At 38.2% G+C, this 21,627-nt stretch overlaps 1 protein-coding gene across 7 annotated transcripts in view; it reads left to right on the top strand.

The window, feature by feature from the left end:
* Nucleotides 1-21,627, top strand: part of MTUS2 (microtubule associated scaffold protein 2) — a 581,138-nt gene that overhangs the window by 355,277 nt on the left and 204,234 nt on the right. The gene's annotated exons all lie outside the window — the stretch shown is intronic.

The following is a 21,627-nucleotide window of genomic DNA, read 5'->3' as shown; positions in this document are numbered from 1 at the left end:
TTCTTCAGTGTTAAGCCCTTAGAGGGTCCACCTATTTTCTCTGCTCTAATATGCTCTAGTCATAAGAAAAATAACATAGTGATACCCGACACTTACATGGCACTTATAATACCAAGTGCTTTTCATATATTAACTCAATCCCTCCCCCGCCTATGGTTTCCATACCATTTTAACCCTGTTAATCAGATGGAAAAATTGAGGCAAAGAACGCTTAAGTAACCCGACCTGTTAGATTTATTAAGCTAGCAAGTGGTGGCGCTGGGATTCAAACCCAGGTCATGCAGCTCCAGAATCCAGTGGTCCACATGCTCTGCCCCTTTTGCCAAGACCCGCGCCAAAGAGTTGTTTGGGGTACTTGTCTGTCTTGGAATTGATTTGGCCTCACTATGGCCATGGCGGTGACTCCCAGGAGAGCTCAGGGACCTGTGGGTGATGGGCACGGGTGAGCACAGGGAAATGCACTATATTATCTTCTGATGCAGCAGTTCAGTGCTGCCTGGGGAGAGATATACTTGCTTGGCGTTATTTTTCCTAATGACCACATTGCCATTCTCAGGCGAGAGCACTGCACATATATAACTTAGTTTATTGTCATTCCAGGGTGACAGTGTTGTGGCAATTTGTCAGCAAAGGGCTGCTCTCCAGGCATTCCTGGACTGTGAAACCTTGACTACTGGTTGTCTGGGGGACATTTACCATGACCTCCATCATCACCATAGTGGCCTTTGGTCATTCCACAGTTTACCTTTTAATACAGACAACCAAATTCAAGAGATTTACCCTGAGAAGATACCATACTGTTGGCTTGCTAACATAGGTGTGCTCACTCAGGAAGAGCTGCCAGGAATCCTGTGCAGAAGCAGGCAGCACCACCATACAGCTGCCACCCAGCTGCATGCGGGGAAGCCCAGAAGGTTGTGGTCATAGGCGTTCTCGAATATTCCTTCCACAATCTCATAGTGCTTCAGCTTGCCCAAGTTGTATGAGTCATGCTGTTGTTGGGACTTCAGAGATCCAGTTGGGGTTTCTTCCCCAAGGTACCCTCCTCCCACCCGTTCCCTTCGTACCCAGTGTGCCCTACTGCCATTCTCTGACCTTTTAATTGACTATCCCTGCTCTTCATCTACTCTGGTCCTTACATAATAAATTAAACTGTAAAGTGCTGTTCCCAGATATACTGTAGGCAGTATCTCTTTAGACAACTATAAGCTGTAGAAAATGGGAAAATGTCAGAAAAATCTCAGTCTCTCGGTAGCTTCCCATTCCATCACTGCCACTAACATCTCTAATATACAGATGTGTTTTTCTTTCTTTCTTTCTTTCCTTTTTTTTTTGTATTTTTTACATAATTGACTCACAGGGAGTCTGATATAGGAAGAGAATTACAGGTATAAAAACAATGATGAGCAGTAATTGTTAAGGTAGAAAGGTGATAATTAAAGCCTGTCTCCCTGGGTACCAGCATAACTGAGATTTTGTTATCTTGGCAGCTGGGACATATGTCTGTGTTCTCTATGCTTCTGGAAACTCTTTTGCAGTGCTTATGAAGGTGGGCTACCTAAAGTACAATTGATGGGCTGGGGCTGTGGGATGACTGGGCCATTATGCCCAAGAGACCACAGCTGGACCAAGCAGGTGCTGAACTCCCAGACTTCTCACTGAATGATGAGCCTGGGAAGTTCTGGAGATGGAGCTAATTGTCAGCCCACCATTTCCTGCTTACAAGAACCTTCCTGTTCAAACCTAGAAAGAAAGATAAATACCCCAGGGTATATTTTCCCTGAGTGTCCTCTCTGATATTTCTGAATGTATGTGGTTGTGTGGTAGCTGGTCATGACTATGAACTTGCATAATCATCAATTTCTATGCCTTCCCCCTCACCATAGTGAAGTCTCCAGTACAATGAGAGTAAGACTTTGCGTGGCCTCTGTAAAAACATATTTGTCAGTGAAGCGGTGAGTGTAATGCAGTGAGTTATTTCCCAAGTGGTAAATAAGCTGGGAGGAGATGTTAATAGCATAGAAGTCCATAAGGATGAACATAAATCTCAAATTTTACTTTGTCCCAAAATATTTTATTATAGCATTGATGGTACTTGGGCAAAGTTTATTGAGTAGTAAATCAGTCAAATTAAGTAATTATAGTTTGTGTGTATGCTCATAAACTTCATCTAGGTCTTAAATATTTTGGTCAAATTTTCTAAGACGTTTGAGATTTAGTGAGACATTTGTCTCACTTGGAAAAGGTCTGGGTTAGTAAGTAGACAGAATAATAAGTGTGTGATTCTGTTCAGGGCATGAAACCTGCCTGGTAAAAATGCTAAGCATGTCACATTTCCCATACATCACATTTCAGGCATTTATCTCTAAACCTAAACCTAAACACTTTATCTCTGTGGCCATAGTCAGTCAAGCTGCCTACAGTATATCTGGGAACAGCACTCTACAGTTTAATTTATTATGTAAGGAACAGAGTAGATGAAGAGCAGGGATGGTCAATTGAAAGGTCAGAGAATGGCAGTAGGGCACGCTGGGTGTGAAGGGAACGGGTGGGAGGAGGGTACCATGGGGAAGTGCTGGAAGAGAGAATCTGACCAAACAACACATTCCGTATTTTCTTCCAGGATTAACCCTTTGGGGAGACTGAGTCAAAAGCATAAGATTACATTTTAGGCCAATGAATAGAACATTGGAAAGGGATCATTTCCAGTCTTGTAACTGTAGAAATCCTATAAAAATATACCATGACAGTCTCTCTGTGGTTGCTAACCAATGTAGGAGCTGCTACGAGAGTGACCACCCCAATCCCTGAGTGTATTTCTTGTTTTCTTATGCAGTGAGACAGAGTACTGAATCAGGGAGAACCAGAAAAGAGCAAAATAGTAGTAAATATAGAACATGGATGGGTTAGCCCGGTGATAGGTATTAAAGAGGGCACGTATTAAATGGAGCACTTGGTGTTATTCGCAAACAATGAATCCTGGAACACTACATCAAAAACTAATGATGTAATGTATGATGACTAACATAACATAAAAAAAAAACAAAAACCAAAAAACACCATTCAATTCATTTAAGTACTTCTGGGCCAGGCACTGTGTAAGTCTGAAGAACTACAATAACCAATAAGTCAGCATCCTTCAGATTGGTGTTGAAAGATACACAAAGTGTCAAATTCCAAAAGACAGGAATGTCAAAGGCTCCATGGAGGCTGGAGGAGGGTACCCAGCCCAGCGTGAACCAATCAAACAGTTCATCCTGGTGAAGGCAAAGCTGAGCTGTGTTTCAGGACAGTGAAACCAAAGGACAGTAGCAAAACAGTGTGATGTGTTCAAAGGGACTAAAAGAAATTGACATTTTGGAAGCATCAGATGAGGGAGAAACTGGGAGATGACGCTAGACATGGATGTCTGGGCTGCCTCAAAGGCTGCATGCTTGTGGAGAATCCTGAAGATGGTGCCTCTGCAGGCTGACCTGTGTGATGTGATCAGATTTATGTTTTAAAGAGCTCACTCTGGCAACAGGGAAGGGAGGAAGATGTAACTTGAGAGGTATAAGCCCAGAATCACAGAGGCTGTCAGAATAATTAAGGCAAGATAACACAAACTGAACTATTGCAGCTGTTCAGGTCAGAAAATGTGAAGACTTAGATTTTGTGGATTTCTTTAGTCTATTTTTTTTTAAAGTAAGAGCTATTTTAAACATGTGGAAGAGTATAAGGAATAATACAAACACCCATGTTCCAGCCACAAAGGTTTAACAGATATTAATATTTTCCGTAATTTGATTTTTAAGGAGATAAAACATTTTAGTTCAGTTGAATTTTCTGGTGAACATCATGTCAACCCTAATCTCCTCTACCATCATGAATTTGCTGCTTATCATCCCCTTGCATGTGTTTCACATTTTGCTACACATATTTGTACCCATACTTAAAATATATATTTTTTACATATCTTAAACATTTATACTGGTGGTATCAGACTAAATAATATTCACAACTTTTTAAAAATTCTTATTTGTGAAATATATCCATATTGATATATAGCTTGAGTTTTTCCTGATGACCATGATGCAGTTCCTGGTATACACTACAATATGTATATCCATTCTCCTGCTGATGGACACATAGTCTATTTCACTTAGACTATTTCTGGCAAGGGGGCTATGAGTGCTGCTCACCCAGGGTTTCCTGGAGAGTTAACCCTAAGGCCCCATGCGACCCATTTTACATATGAATTAGCCTCTCACCTGTGCAAGATGGTGCTAGTTATGTACCATCCTTGGGAGATTTGAGAAAATAATTCTGCAAATTATTTTCTGTTTCATGGTTCACACGAGAGCCACTTGTTAAGAAAGTTTTTGCATAGAATTGCTGGATCAGTAGGGTACATGCATAGTTCTTTCTACCAGCTATGGCAAAATGCTATTCAAAGGGATATTCTAGTTAGTTCACATTTCCTAGCACTGTATAAACAGTTTGTTCCCCATTTTTGCTGATAGTTGCTATTGTTAGATTTTTCTGTTTTGGCCAACTGAGGGCAAATAGTATCTTATTGTTACAATTTTCATTTTCCTGATTTTTAGTCTGTGTGAGCATCTTTTTCATATATAATTTTTGTGTTTAGGATTTCTTCTTTAAACTGACAATTTATATACTTCCATGTTTTCTATTCAGGTTTTGTCTTTTTCTTTCTTCTTGTAGGCTTCTTTATATATTCTGGTTGCTAATCCCATGTTGGTTATATGGATATCAAATACATTTTAAGTGTCCTTAGGGAATGTTTTTTGGATAGAAGTTTTAAATTTCAATTCTAATCAGATTTATCAATCTTTTCCTTCATGGCCTGTGCTTTTTGTATTTCTTTAGAAAGTCTTTTCTGGGGGCGCCTGGGTGGCTCAGTCGGTTAAGCGACTACCTTCGGCTCAGGTCACCATCTCAGGGTCCTGGGATCAAGCCCCGCATCGGGCTCTCTGCTCGGTGGGGGGCCTGCTTCTCCCTCTCCCACTCCCCACTGTCTCTCTCTCTGTCACATAAATAAATAAAATCTTTAAAAAAAAAAGAAAGTTTTCTCTGGCCATGTTTTTCTTTTCCCCAATATGTTTTTCTATAAAGTTTGAAGTCTCACTTTTCATATTATAGGGTTTTTTCCTACAACTGATCAGTTGGTGAGGCAGTGATATCATTCAGTTTTCTCTTTAGAAGTAGCCTGTGATCCAGGAACTATTTATTAAGTAGTCTGTCTTCACATATGCCCGTGGTTCACCGCCACATCATTGCTTTTTACAGGATTGTTTCTGAGCCCTTTACCTGGCTGCATTCTGTTTATCCATGTGCCAACACCATGCTGTCCTAATTACTATAGCTTTATGTTAAGTTTTTCGATCTGGCAAAAGGAAATTTCTTTCACTCTTTTTTATTACATCTTGCCTATGTTTGGACCTTTGTTCTTACATATGACATCCAGGATTAACTTGTTTAGCTAAAAAATAAAACCATTAGGCTTTTTATCCAGTTCTTCTTTGAGCTAATAGAATGATTTGGGAGAACCGATATTTACGATATTAAGTTTTCTTTTCCTTGAATATGGTATATCCTTGCCTACATTCAGATGTAGTTTTATGTCTCTTGGTAACATTTTGTAATTTACCTCAGAAGGGTCCTTCACATCCTTTGTAGGACTGTCTGGGGTGACTTATAATTTCCCAACTGCTCTCTCTTCAAATATTTGTCCTATGTTTCATCTCTTTCAGGTTGCTTAACTCTTCTCTTGACCTCTTTGTCTTTTTGTGGTGTGATGGGTTTCTCAGAACTTCTCTGTTTCACCAGATCTCATTTCCCCTGTCCAGACTACAGTTAATCCCACATGGACTGGTTTTATTTATTTAAGTGGCTAATTTGCCATTTCCAAAAATTCCAATCAATTCTCTTCTGTATCCATATGTTGTTTCATTTTTGCCTCTTCTCATCCCACAATGTCTTATTGTTATTGTTTTTTTAATGGGTCTGTTTTAACTTATTTCTGTGAACATACTTATTTTAAATCTTTGTCAGACTAGTCCATAAAATGAACTCATTCACAGTAAACTCATGTAGTTTTTGTTGGCTGTCTTTCTTAGCATTAAATGTGTTACTATGTTTTGCAGCTTTTGTTTACAGGCTCATTTAGTTGTTACAGTGGTTTTTCTTTTTCTCACCATGTTTGCCTTCCCTATTTATGGTTGGGTCTGTCTGCCAAACTCTGGGTTCTCCAATCCAGAATAAGGTCTTTTCAGGGGATTTGAGTCCCTGTGCCATGATGATATTATCTCTGATTCAGTCACCATACCCGGACATTGTGGGAGGTGAGGGGGTTGCTGTGGTTCCTGGCCATCAGGCTGTGTCTGCCTCTTCCAACTCCTCTAGATCTGCAGTGAGCAACAGATGTGTTCAACATTCTTTACAAGGCTAGCTTCTTCTCTGATGGCTGCCTTAGACAGGGGAGCACTGTGTGTCCCTCGCCCTATAGGAGCCTTCTTCCAGACAGAGCCTTGTGGGTCCTTCCCACAGCTTCCTGTCCTGTTCAAATTCTGATTCACAATTCTGTCTTCATTTGGAAGATGACCATAGTTACTTCTATTTCTATTTTAAATTTGTCATTGGCATATGTTGGGAGCAGAGGATATACATCGAAGTGTGATTGTATTTTGCTTTCTCAACTTGTCCCCAAACCTGATTTTAAAAAATAATAATTTTCAAAGTTGTATGGTGTTATCCTAACATTTGTCTATCACAACAGTACAATTCTGTATCCTTTCAACCCCTGCTCCCATCTGTCTTTATTGTCGTAGAATTGAGGGTGGCATTCTATCAGTGAATCATATCATGATCCACCAGCTGAAAGATTAATTCAGGAAGCATGATTAGAAAGAGACATCTGAGTAGTTTATCTGGGCCATAAGGCATGGACATCAGTGACAGGATTTAAATAACTGAAATGAATTGTCTTTAGTTCTCTTGTCTCACCAAATTAGCATCAGAGTGTTTTTACCAGTTTAGGTAAGGTGATGTCAGAAAGTCTAACTGCTTTGCTGGTGATAAATTATCACTGTGTTCATTTGCTGATGGAAAGAACACTTTCTGTTACTAAATACCTGGTTTGCCTTTTGGAACAAGAATGATAATATGACATTTATCATTAAGAATAATTAATATCTGGGATGTACTAAATTCTGTATAATTGCTTTTAACAATGTGTCAACAGTCGAAGTAAATAAGAAATTGTGCTTCTCTTTAATAAACTCTATGTATTTATTATTTCACAACCTGGAATTGGTATGTCTGTTACTTGTAAGGCTGTGTCTCCCAAAATGCCGTGTTAAATTTAAGTTAGCGCTGGCTGTACTTCTCCGGTGTTTCGCGGAGTTAATATTAGCCTGTGTCTCAACATCATCATGTCATCCTATCTTAGAACATGCTAATGAAACAGCCCCTCAGATGAAAAAGATAATATTACAGATTCTTCAGAGATCTCTCAGATTTATGTTTATTTTTAGCTCAAATAAAAAGTTGCACGCTTAAAAGATGCAAATGGTGGGCGCCTGAGTGGCTCAGTTGGTTAAGCGACTGCCTTCAGCTCAGGTCATGATCCTGGAGTCCCGGGATCAAGTCCCGCATCAGACTCCCTGCTCAGCAGGGAGTCTGCTTCTCCCTCGGACCCTCCCCCCTCTCATGCTCTCTCTCTATCTCATTCTCTCTCTCAAATAAATAAATAAAATCTTTAAAAAATTTTAAAAAAAGATGAAAATGGTATAAAATATCTGGGGATAATTCATTGTGGGTTCTGCCAAATAACATTTGACATTACGACCAAATTTAACTACTAAACTTCTAAGTTGCTTTTCATGTTCTCATTTATACCATGGAGAGGAGAAGATGACACCATTAGATTTTTAATATTAAAATATCAAAGCTTTTCATATGAAGAATTCAGAGAGCTTAGACACACTGTCAAAGGCCACCATCACTTGATACTTCAAGGAAACTCCATTTGAATTCCCAAAACAGGGTCTAGATTTTTTTTTTTAATGTTTTTAAATTTTAAACATGAAATAAACATTAATTTTTTTCCCAAAGCTTTTAAGACTATAGAATTCAATAGGGATCATCAGGATTCATAGAATGTGGAAGTAAATTCTGAAAAACTTGAATTGCTTTTATTTATGCCTGAGGCCTCTTTAATATTAAAATCTTTGCTGAGGAAAAGGGATCTCTCTATGTCTTTGAATAGCCAAAGAAAGTCATTTGAATATACAGAGATAATCAACAACCACACAGTTAAGTTCTGTGACTTGTAAAGCTTGACTTCAATGCTAAAACTAAGCCATTGTAAAGATGATGTTTGATTTTAGAATCCTTTCAAGAAGAGCAGTTACAGTTTTTAGAATGATAGTAGAATTCCTTGAGTCCTCTTTTCTCCTCACTTGGGCCTGGGACCCTAATCTGGAGGTAATTGAGGTGGCTCCATCTCCAACAGAAAAGTCCCTGTTATGTCAGGAAACACTGAGAGAGATCAGCCTCTGGTTGGGGATACCAGCCATCTATCAAGTATCTCCCTTTTCACAGTGCATGTATCTGTAATGTTAAGGCAGATGACCTGAGGCCTTGTTTCCTGTCACTGCTGGAAGAGACCTGAGCCTTTTGGCTTCTCCTCCAGCCAGGAGGGATGAGCTAAGTAGTCTCCCTCGACAGCTTCCTCTCTCCATCATGCTGAGGAGAATTTGAGAACTCTTGTGCTACTTGGGCTGTTATTCTTTCCTTCTGTGAAAAACAGGAAGATAAAGTTACAGGCAGGGCTGATAAATTACTTTAATCTCTGAGAGAGAAGTTATTTTATCCTTGGAGTGGAATCATGTCAGGCTTGCTGTTGTACACTCCACCAAACAAGAGAACAAGAGTTACGTACCATTCCTACAGGTTAATGCGCTGTTTCTGTCATGTAATCTGGGACTTCTCAAACATGTCAGAGAAGAAAAAACCCACTCCCTAGAGAATATTATGGCGTGGATGGCTCAAAGTCCCATAGTTCATTGAAGGTTTATATGTTTTCCAAAAAATAATGTAAGATTTGCATTTTATTCGAAAATATATCCAGTTTTATATTAAGAGAATTATATTGTTACATTTGTGAATTGTTATAGCCTTTCTGGTAAGCAATTTGGCAATATCTGTTAACATTAAAAATATATGTACCCTTTCACCCAGCAATCTTATTCCTGGGAATTTGTCTCATAGAAGTAAAAGCATTACTACATAAGATATATGTATAAAGATACTTATGACCACGTCATGGCAAAAATTGGACTAATGAATGGCATTCAACAGGGAAGTGATAGAATACATTATTAATCATGGAGCCATCTCATCATCAATTGTGCAGTCATTAAAGAGAATGAATTCGGGTGCCTGGGTAGCTCAGTTGGTTGAGCACCCAACTCTTGGTTTCAGCTCAGGTCATGATCTCAGTGTGGTGGAATTGAGCCCTGCATCAGGCCCCGCACTCAGTGTGGAGTGTGCCTGAGACTCTTTCTCTCCCTCTCCCTCTGCCCCTCCCACCACTCATGCTCTCTCTCTCTCTCTCTCTAAAATAAATAAATCTTAAAAAAAAGAGAGAATGAATTGGAACTCTGCCAGATGACTTAAAAGACTATGAGTAAAGCAAAATGCAAAAAAGTGCATATAAAAGCCCATTTTTATAAAATGATCAATGACAGAATAACTCTATATGTTTCTGTATGTTTTATAAATAATGACATTTGCATGAGGAACTAGTAACTCAACAGGTTGCCTGCAGTAGAAGGGATGCAAGGAGAGTAGAGGACAGGGAAGCAAAAAAGAGAAAGAGAGAAAGGTGTGGAAACAGAAAAAAGAGGAAAAAATGGAAGAAAATATTGTATTTATATAATTATGTGGAATTAGAAATGTATATGTGGTATCTGTCATACAACTTTTAAATAAACACATTGTCAAAATTGGAAAATGCACAGGCTCATGCTGAGTGGCTTTACATTTTCACTATCCCATTAAAACATGGCCTTGTGAGCTGTTGTACATTGCCTTGTATGTGGGCATGACAGCATCCATACTGTGGAGATGTGAGGGCTGTAAGCCACCACACTGCCTCCAGTTGCTAGTGTATCTGCACTCTTGGGAAGTTCTGTTGGTTCTGCCATGATGTGAACATAATGGGGCTTCTTGATGGAGGTAGGCTGTGGTCATTTTTAAGGTTCCCAGACTTTGGTACATTGGTTCTGAGGCTCAGTTTTTGCTGGTTCTCCTACCTTTGATGCATCACTTGATTTGACCTCCAGCGTTTGGCAGTGAATCCTGGTTTTTTCTGCAGTTCCATCTTGGTTATTGGCTTTAATCTTGTCTTGACCTCCAGCTTTTATGTAATTTCTGCATCTGAGCCATTCTTTTGTTGTTGTTGTGAAGTACTTTAGTCTCATCTTTTTCCTTTATTCTCTTGGCCATTATTAAAAACAGCCTGTCTTCTTGATCTGCTTTATCATGGTCTAGGATCAAGGATACTTTTAGTATGAGCTATATTAAATGCAGTTTCTTTTCCCCTTGACTTTTCTGCAACAGCTATATAATTACTAACAACAGAGATTCAGATGAATTTGTTCCCTGTTTTATGTTGCTTTTGAAGCATGAAATCTAGTTGAATTTGGATGTTTGGGTTGCACTCTGTCTCATTTTAGCATGTTAGTTTGTTTGCCCCCAAAACCCATAGCATCTTTTTTGTAAAGGAGTCTCAAAGGTTATTTGATCCAACCATACTTCACATGCCATAAGCCTTTATGAAACACTTCCACAGAGTGCTTGGACAAATTTCTGGACATTTTCCTGCCAGTATAAGAAATTTACTATCTCCAGAGGTGACTCATTTTCATCTGTGTACATTTCTTCTTTATATATATAGTTAAATCTGTTTATCTGTCTATACTCTTACTGGCAGCCAGATAAAAATGAGATCCTTTCTTGATGAAGATAATATCTAGAGCCTCTAAGATGTTTCATACACAAAAAGCAGGGGGAGCAGTTTAAAAATTACCAAGTATTCCAAAAGAGAGGACCAAATAACTGAAAACTGAGAGAAAAACAAAAACAAAAACCTAGACAATATCACCTTGTGAGACTGCTGGAAGCTTAGGTTGCTGCTCTGTACTATACAGATCAGCAAAAGCTCCAAGAGGGGAAAGTAGTAGGAAAAGTCTAGCTCACATCTTAGTGTGTTTTTCTTCATGCTGGTATGTTGGCTGCTCACATCCTGGCCACTTTAGTTGTTCTCTGATGCTTTCAAGAAGCTAAATTATGTATTTTGTGTATTTTTTATGGTTGTTGATATTTTCAGTGTGAAAGTTGACCTGATACAAGCTACTCCTTCATAGTCAGATGCAGACTGAACACATATGATAATGAAAAATGTCAATTACACATTGGTAATTTATTCTCGTAAGCTTTGAAATCAGATAACAATTTGGAGGAATTGTTTTCAACTTTACAATTTGGGGACTAGAGTTCAGGCCCTCATTTCATTTCTGGAGACTGATTACAGAATAGGAAAGTGAACTGAATCATTCATACTAGATGACTTTACCAGTTAATTCCTATATTCATGGACTGCTTGTGAGGATCTAAACAGAAGAGTATTCAAAGTATTTGAGATGGGTTGCAGCATCACCAAGAATGCCAAGTCTTTGATCTACTTTTTCACCATCACAGTTTTGCTTGCATGATGAAAATAAATTTATTCCTTTCAACACTGAAAAAAAAAAAATCTCCAGCGCTACCACCTGACTTTATATTGTATAGCTAAATACCATATCATATGTCCAGTTCATCCAGCCAAGCATTGAATTGTTGTGGTTCAAGCCATAGGAGTGTTTCTAATTTATAATTTTATTATGTTCTGTTCTTAACTCTTAAGGGCAAAGCCTTTCTTGGTGAATTATTCAATGAACTGACTTAAATTGCTCTTCAAAATATTGTTGAGGGGTGCCTGGGGGGCTCAATCAGTTAAGTGTCTGACTCTTGTTTTCACCTGAGGTCATAATCTCAGGATCATGAAATTGAGCCCCACATCAGGCTCTGTGCTTAGTGCAGAATCTGCTTGTCCCTCTTCCTCTGCTTCTCCCCCTGCTTGCTCGCTCGCTCTCTCTCCACCCCCCTCAAATAAATAAAATCTTAAAAAAAATATATCATTGACTCTCACATAACATGAATATGTTATGTTTGATAACATATGAAATTACTACCCACGGAAAGACTCTCTTTAGGCATGCTTACTATACTAAACTTCTAAAAAGAAAACCCAAAACCAAAAATCATAAAAACCTTTTTCAACCTACCAAAATAAATAATTTCCTGCTGCTGTTTCACAAGCACCATGTCCAACAGCTCAATCATATCAAAGTTCTCTTTGCCCCACAGATAATTGTGGCTTATGATGCTCTGATCAGTTGCACTAGAAAATATCACAAGTGATTTATCTTTTTCGTGTAACTTGTCCTGTAAGTTTCCCATTAATTCTTCAATATCCTGAACACCAGTTTCAGATTACACTTATATTTATACAAGGTTATTCCTGCCTGTTCAGAAAACATAACTATAGCTACACTCAATACGCATTTCTGTAAACCCACCACTCCTAAGAGGTTGAATGTCCAGCCACTTTTTCACTCAGTCCACTCCTTCACAGATGCAGCAGCCGTTTCCCTCACTTTCAAGAAACAGAGCTCGTGGTTTCTAATAGAAACAAATAAAATAGGTCTGTTTCTCATTTTATTAAGTTTTCATCACAAATCTTTCTTTATGCCAGCATTTATTGTGGTTTATTTCAAAGTGGCAGCTTATGTTGTGTTCTTTCAGTGCAGACATGCTTATTTGCATATTAAACACCTACCATATTTTTATGTGGAAGTGAAGAATATTACTTTCTCACATTTTTTATGGCACATTCAGCTCTTCAAATCTGTCGTATTTCTGCTTTTAATATGGATACAAGAAATATTTCACTTTCTTTCCATTCAAGTGCAAGAGAAGCATCACAGCATGAAGACCGATGGCAACTGACTTTGACCTTTGAGTTGTGTGGACAGTAGAGAGCAGTAGGACTCTGGCAAACTGAAGAGGTGGTGCCTTGTTTGAGGATGAAAGCCACCGCCCAACTCCAGCCAGGAATCATTTAGTATTTCCAGGTCTTATGATTTAAAAAAAAGAAAAAAGCCAGAAATTCAGATTTTAGGGTGAAATCCCTCAATTTTGAATATTGCTAATTAATTCCATGATTTCCAAAAACAATGTGTGGGCCAAACAGAATGTGTCTGTTGGGCTGATTTGGCTTGCAGTTGTCCGTTTGGAACCTTAGTATTGTATGATCGTAGACTCCAAGAATGTCGGAGCTGGAAGGAACCATAAGGCTTATCAAAAATAAACAGCTGATGAGGGAAATAATTTAGACCAGAAATTAGACTCCTGACTCTCATTTCAGGACATTACAGGTGTCTAATCTGTTTAGTAGAAAATCTTTTGGATCTGTAACCATTAATGCAAAACCCTGGTATAACCAGGTGGTGAAAGCAGAAAAATGTCCAGGTCTGGTGGTTGGTGGTTTTAAGTGCCCTGCTTCTTACCTGAATTAACTGAGCAGTTCTAGCCATGTTTTGCTCATTTTTACCTCAAGAGATATGACTGTGGGAGGCAAGAGGATGTTAGTACTGTCTGGGTTTCCCCACATTACCAGGACTAGAATTAATCAGAATAATTACTGCCTGCTTTCTGCTAGTTTCTTTTTGTTTTTGTTTTTGTTTTACAACCGGGGGCATTAACTATTCCAAGAGAAATTTCCACATAACATGTTCTGGGAGCACAGCATTCCTCACAAGACTTAAAGTGTTTGAATTTAGGATTGCTTTTTGTTCTTACTGTTACTAATATTGTTCAGCTGAATCCGGAGGGATTTGACAGTGAATGTCCCTAAACTTTCAGAGTCTCCTTTCCAGACGGATATGAAGGCTTTGGGCTGGACAGACTCTGAGGTTGTTTCACTGCAGAGCTAACAAATATCCTGTGAAAAGTGTGCACAGTCATGTTGGTCCCACTATTACCTTTTTAGAAATTAGGTAAATAAGGTTTAACCTTTCTTTCCACTCTTTTCCTTCCAATTGGGAGATGTTTCAACTATTGCCCAGTGCCATTTAGCGAGGGTTTGGGGTTTTGCACTTTTTTAAAAAGCTGTTGGTGATGTGGAAGCATCTTGAGCCTGGCATGGTGGGGATTCGGTGAGTAAAGGGTAGACTTGGCCCAGGCAGAGTCCGAGGGGAGAACAGACATCATGCACCAGCGGAGACGTGACACTGACCCCACTGGCTTCTTGGGCCTGAGTCAGTCATTGTGCCCATTTACATTTTCCCCGAAGTAAAATAGATAATATCGTAGTCAATGTTGATGTCATGATAGATTTTTCTTATATAAATTGGATATTCTGAAGCACAAAGATAAACAATTTTTTTTTACTGCTAATGGTGAGCTGTAGTCTGCTGGAGATGCCATGAGAAGTTGTAATTCAAAGTGTGTGCTGGGAGAAACGGGACTTCGTATTTTCACTTGCCCAGACAGTTTGTATTTGCGATGATCCAATCTCAGCTTTTTAATTCGAAGAAGTTGCTATTTCCAGGGAAACATTTCTGCCATCATTTGGAAAGGGAGAGGTAAATCTACCATATCGCCTGGAGGTTGACAGAAAAAGAAGGAAAGCAACTCTTTTGAATGCTTTGGAAGGAAAAAAAATGAGCCATTTTAGTCATTCTGATTTCAGAGGGTTATTCTCGTCTGAAAAAATCTATTTGAAAGGTTGAAATGGAATATTGCCATCTCTATACCTCTCATGGTGAAGAGAAGTAATAGGCAATTATTTTTGTAAGGTGCTTCTCGAAAGAAAAGCTACGTAGGACTGGACCTACATTCATACGATAAAACAGAATTGAGCAGTTATTCAATGAATTTCAAACAGTGTCAAGAGCCAATCATGAGTTTTGCCCTAAAGTACGTAGAGTGACTTTTCTAGAGTGAAAATAGCTTCCAGTCCCTGTTCCACTATAATGATAATATGGTTTCATGTTAAAAAAAAAAAGTCAAACAATATAGAAAACTATACAAAAGAATTTATTTCAAATTTTCCCTTCAGACATATTTTTTGAGTACCTACTGTGTGCAGGTTGGGTGTTGGGGATTCAGTGGTGTACAGACAAGCATGGTTCTTGCCCTCTCTGACCACTGCCTGGTTCTTCCAAACATTGCTCTATGTTGACATACACACATAACCTGGTGGATAATTAATTTTGTAAGATTGTGTCACAATACATGAGCAGTTTTGCAACATAATATGATCTGATAGGAGATTCTTTACTGATGAATATAACCATGTATCACACTCTAATGACTACATAGTGTTCAGTTGTGTGACTCTACCATTGTTTAGGTAGTACTGAAAAACATTTAGATTGTTTTTAGAGTTATTTAATTTTTATTTATTCAATTCTTCTTGCTATTTTTTAGATTAATAGACTTCTCCTCAGATGGTTGATTGGCCCCACAAATGGCATGCCTACTTCCCTTAGCCAGTGGTTGTGTAGCTGCCACTTTGGTGTTCTCTCCGGCTCATGCTTTCTCATTGTTTGCAATACAGATAGGTTGAGAATGTTCCAAATCTTCAAGTTCTGGTTCCTTTTTGCATGACACTTATTTCTTCAATATTATCTCTCTCCTCTCGGAGTTTGCTATAAACAGCAAAGAGAAACCAGCCCTTCCCTTCAACACTGCTTAGAAATCATCTCAGCTAAATATTCAAATGCATCACTTAACAACTTCTGCCTTCCACAGCATAGCAGAACACTATTAAGCCAAGTCCTCTGCCACTTTATAATGGTGATTACTTTCCCCCCAGTTTCCAGTAATGTGTTCCTTATACCTATCTGAGACCTACCAGATGAACCTTTAACCTCCATGATTCTAGCAACAGTTGGTTAGTCTCTGTTGAAGTATTTCTCTTTAGGGCAAGCCTTGTTAAGAAGAATAGAATGCCCTGGGTGTATTTCAAAAATGCCTACTTTCCCCCCTCCCTCTGCCAGAAGGACAATGGGATTTTCCTCTGATCTTCAGTGAGAAAACTTGCTAGGGCTCCTGGAGGTAAAACTCACAGAAGTGGACGAGTCCCCCTAAGACTGAGTATCCCCTGAAGTTTTTAAGTCTCAAACATGTCCCCACTAAGCTTCCAGTAACCCCCCAATTACATAATAAGTCTTCATACCACAGTCCTGGTTTCTATAGAGATATCTGCTTATTGGCTTCTGCTCCAGGACATTGTGATTCTCTGTATCTGCCTGTCATCTCTCCAATTTGGGGGCAGTTGTTTGCCCTGTGACTTCAGTTTTCTGATGGATCTAAGAAGAGTTGCTGATCTAAAGTTTGTTCAGCTTTTTCTTGCTGTGTGGGTGGGAGTGATGACTTCCAAGTTCCTCACATTCTGAACTGGAAACTGACATCTCTATTTAATGTATGTCTTTGATTTTGTGTAGAGGGGAGGTTGTTGGGGGTTTTTGCACTGTTATTAATGATACTACTACTTTGTATATATGACCAGTTGCCTTCTGCGGATTAATTCTTCTAAGTGGATCAAGGGTTACACAAAATGCTAATTGATATAATTAGCCAAATTTCCTTATGCTAAGGTCACTATACTCCCACCAGCATGGATGAGTTTGCCTGTTTTCACACACCCACACCAACACTCACTATTGTCAGACTTTTGTATCTTTGCCAGCCGGAGAAGCAGAAAGTAATATCACATAATTTTATCGGCATGTTTTTGATTAACCATGAGTCTGCCTTTCCACATTTATTACCCCTTTGTATTTCTTCTTTTATAAATTATCTATGTATATTTCATCTATTTCTCTATTTGGATGTTCATCTTTTTCCTATTAATTTATAGAAAGTTTATTTTAGGGTTAGTAAAACCGTGTATCTTATATTTTGTAAATGTTTTTCCTACAGTTTGTTGTTTATATTTTTAATTTCATTCACAGTAGGATTTTTAAGTTTTTTATTTTTTGTAGTAAAATGTATACACCTTTATCATTAATTCTGTTTTTGTTGTTGTTGTTTAATACTGCTAACAAAGATTTTCCCCCATTCCTGGCATATTCAGTTATTTATTTTGATTCAGATCTTGGTTTTTGCTCAGCCATATTTTCTCCTAGTCTTTAAAATAGAACTCTTTGGTTCAGCTGGAATTTGTTTTGGTGGAAAGCCTGAGAATGGGATCAGACTTGATCTGGAGCCAAACAACCAGCCAACTGAACATTTACGGAATAGGTCCTTATTTCATCATTTTGTAATGCCACTGTTATCACCTGCTGGGATCTCCTTCTGGGCTCTCCATTTTATGGATTTGCTTATTTCACACTGTATAATACTGTAGCATTCATCTCTGGTGGTGGTATATCCCCTCTACTCTTCTTCTTCTATTCCTCGTGCCCCCAGCTATTCTTACAAATTTATTCTTCAAGGTAGGCTGTCACAATCACTTTTTCAAGGTCACTTCTCCCAAAAAGACAAGTCAGTACTTCTTTTTATTATTAGTCTCATGCATTTTCTTAAATTTGCATATAATTTTTTTATTTGTAAATAGTTTGAAGGAGATCTTTTACATTCTTTGCTAAACTAAGAAAACTATGTTATTTGAATTTTTAGCTGGTCATTTAATTGAATGCTTATTGACTATAATATTTTCAGTTGGCTATTTTTAGACTCTCTAGGTATGTTAGTATATCATCTGCAAATAATAATTTTCATTTTTAATATTCAAAGCTTTGCTGCGGTTTTTAAATAATATTAAATGATGATGTAAATGAATACTTTTACCACATTTTTGGGCTTTGTTGGGAATGCTTCTAGTGTAAATCTTAATGGTTCAAGCTAATGCTGTGAAATACATGCATTTGCCATTTTAAGGAATTATCCCTATTCCATCTTTATTTAGTCTTTTTTTTTAAATCAGGAATAAATGTTGAATTTTGTCAAGTATTTGCTTAAGTCAGTAATCAACAGACTCCTGTATTTTTTGTGCTTGATTTTTGATATAGTCAATTTTTTTTTAGATTTTCTAATATTGAGTTATTTTTCTCTCCATTCCGGAACTAATTGGCATACTGATTCTTTCTAATTCACTCATGAAACTGTCTTGGCCTGGAGCTTATTATAAATCAGTAATTTCCAGCTTCTTCGATGATTCCTTTGTTTTTTGGCCTATTTAGGTGTCCCAGTTAATTTCTGTAACATATTTTCCTACAAAATTACCCACATCACTCAAATTCCCTAACTCATGAGCATACAGTTCTTTCAGGTTTTTGCTCAGCCAAAAACCTGTGTCTCCGTCTTCCCTTCTTATAGCCAATATTATGTATTTGCATTTTTTTTCTTGCTAGCTAGAGATTTGTAGGGTATATTGAGGTTGTTTTCTCAAAAAAAAAACCCTCCAATTTATTAATCTATCTTTTTTTTTCCTTTTTTCCTAGTTAATTACTTTTTTTTAATCTTTAAATCAGCCTTTTGGCTTTCCAAGGGCATATTTCCTTATACTTTTTATAGCCTCTTCTGTTGATTGTTTACTTCATTTCTTTCCTTCTCTCTTAGCACAGAAGGTGTATTTTACTCTGGATATATCTTTGAGTGTATTCTGTAGGTTTTATAAACAATTAGGGTGAGATTGGTTATTTAATCATATTATTGTCTAAAACTACAAAGACACAGAATCCTGACCTCAGCCAATCACCTTTTCCCACAAGGTTCCTGAGGACCCAAGCCCCAGTATAAAGAACCTAGAAAGCTAGGATGAACAGGGTAGAACACTAATTTTCCTAGCCAGAATAGACTTAAGTAGCTTCTAATAAATGGCAGTAGCAAGGCTTATTCTGTGTTACTCCTTTCAAAATGCAAACCCAAATCCCATACAGTATTAGAAAAGTCTAGTATCAGCACTATCAGAAATAGAAACAGAGAAAGGTGTTGTCAAGTAAGAAAATTGCCAATTCTTATTCTGCGTTGGGAAGAGCAGGAAACAGACGAACAGAGAAAAAAACGTAAATAGCTTATTCCTAGAGGTCAGCTGTCTTCATGTGGTTTTGATGATTACTTAATCTGAGTTGTTTAAAAAACCATTTAAAAACTTTCCAGTGGGTCTGGTTCACTTTTGTTTTAGGTATTTATGTCCAGTTATATAGAACTGTGAACAATGGAGGTGATTTAAAAGGTTTTTAATAGGTTTTAATTTATTGACTGTGAGCTCATGTTCTGTGTAGCGGCTTTCCAGAACAGTCCTGTGTGCTCTGGGTCATGGAAATACCCATAGAGATGATTTTGTGTCTCCAGTAAGGCCCCAAGGGCTTTCACTAGTTCTGGATCTGTTTTTATGATCATTTCGCAGTCCAGGTTTCCTGTGCTTCAATATCCATCCCATTCTAGGCCAAGGGGGCTCTTATTTCTTTGGGTGATCTTGCTACCCAGGCCCCATGCTCATGGCAAGCTTCCTTACTGCTTCTCTAAGCCAAAGGTAGAATTCTCTGGTCCATGCGTGTCCTGTTTTAGGTGAGTACCTCAGTCCAGGCCCCTGTTGTCTGTGGTCTGAGGTCTGGACTCAGCTCCCACAGAGCTGTCAGGACTTCATAAAGGGCATGTCAGGTGGGTGAGTCATTTGGCTTCCTCTCCTGCTCGCTTCTGGGATATTAATTCCTTCTTGATGTTTTATAGCTGGAAATTTCCCTTTCTTGGTTTCAGATCAAATATATGGCTTAATAATTATTTTGCAGTATTTTATACACATTTTTCACATTTTCACATTTGAGAAACAAAGGGGAAGAGACAGGAGAGCATCCCTACATGCCAGGCCCATGCACACCATTGCCTGGGAGCCTGGATTAATGATCACACTCATCCCATGGTTAATGGTTCAGTTTGGGGCTTCAATGTATATATAGCTGTATGATCTATACATGACATAGCTCCTTCTTCTATTCACTTCAGTGAAATTGAACAAATTCTTATTGAGAACCCATTACAGGGCAGTTACTGCATTGGATGCTATACAGAAACAGTTCGATCCCTAGTGATTCATGATCTGGTGGGAGGGACAGGCAGAGCTTAGAATAGCTAGAATATGCATTTCCTTCTGTGCTACTTGGGGTAACTGGGGGTCAGGCCATTTGTTGGATTCTTGGGGTTGAACTCACCAGACTAGAGAAATGTAGGTGCATTCCCAGAGGTTCTCAAATTTTGGGAAACTCCCACACTCCTTGAAAATCTGGAAAAAAAAAATACCTATGGATCTGATTCTCAAAAAAACATTCATTGTGCACATGGTTTCTGGATTTCTGAAGCTCCTCTGTACACCTCCCAGGGTGAGGAAAGTCTAAAGTCAAGGTAAGATAAACCTGTCAGATTGTGGATCACCACACCAAAAACTAATGATGTACTGTATGGTGACTAATATAACATAATAAAATAAAATTAAAAAAAAAGATAAACCTATCAGGTTTGGATTGCAAGTCCTTCTGGAAAGAGAAGTAATTTTGTTTCCGCGGCCCAGTCAGTGAACAGACACCACCGGTGCCATGAGAATTGCTGTCAACATGACCAGTGTTTCATCAAGATATATTTTATTATTCCTAGCGCCGTCTAAATCCAGTCCCCGGCATTACTAACTGCAGCGGTGTTTGTAAACCCAGTGCCCCAGCCCCCCCATACAGGCAGAGTATGCTGATAACTCTGTCCTAATTAGCACTTTTGTCAACTGTTAAGAATTCTAGCCTATAAAAATCCCAACTGCCTGATGTGATGCAGTAGAAGCCATCTGCAAACTTAATGCCCTTGCAATGGTGATGGAAGGAATCTTAGCATGATAGTGAGTATCTGATCTTTGCTTACAGTGCTGAGTACGCTTGCTCCCACTTTGTTTTTTAATTGCCTTTGCACGGCATGAATCACAATTGTAGCTCTAAGAACTAAGCTTTTGTCAGTGTAAGGTAAAAATAAATAAAAGATTAATTTTTTCTTTAATTGGATTCTCAGTGCACTGTAAAAATTTCAGTGTATTGTCATCAGTAGGTGATTTGGTGCCTAGTGATCTCGTATGATTAAAATTCCCAACTGGTGAGGTTCTGATTGTGGAATGAATATTCTCAGCAAACAAATGCAATTTTTACCTTCCCTGGGCTTTTAGCTTATGAAAAGTATTTTCCATGGACTGCATTTGTTTTTATCTCTAATCTGTCCTTTTACCTTTGATTTGCTTTTTTTGGTTAAGAGTCAGTAGGTGTGACAGTTTTATGAGAACTTTTATACATAAAATCGAACCTTCCAGAAAAGAAAAGTTGTAATTCTTTTAAATGGCAAGAGATGCCTCACTCCTCCATTCTCTCTCTTGCTAGCTTTTTAAAAGACGTTAACATATTTGTTTTTAAATTATAATTATTGACAAAAGAGAGAAAAGAAGTTAATATAATTTTAAACTTAACATAAGTCAAATGC

The sequence above is a fragment of the Callorhinus ursinus genome, unplaced genomic scaffold (assembly GCF_003265705.2).
Source record: "Callorhinus ursinus isolate GAN/ISIS: 27379988/994484 unplaced genomic scaffold, GSC_fseal_2.0 scaffold7, whole genome shotgun sequence".
Taxonomy (NCBI): Eukaryota; Metazoa; Chordata; class Mammalia; order Carnivora; family Otariidae; genus Callorhinus; species Callorhinus ursinus.
Note: the sequence above shows the minus strand (reverse complement) of the source record. Positions and strands in the feature narration are given on the sequence as shown.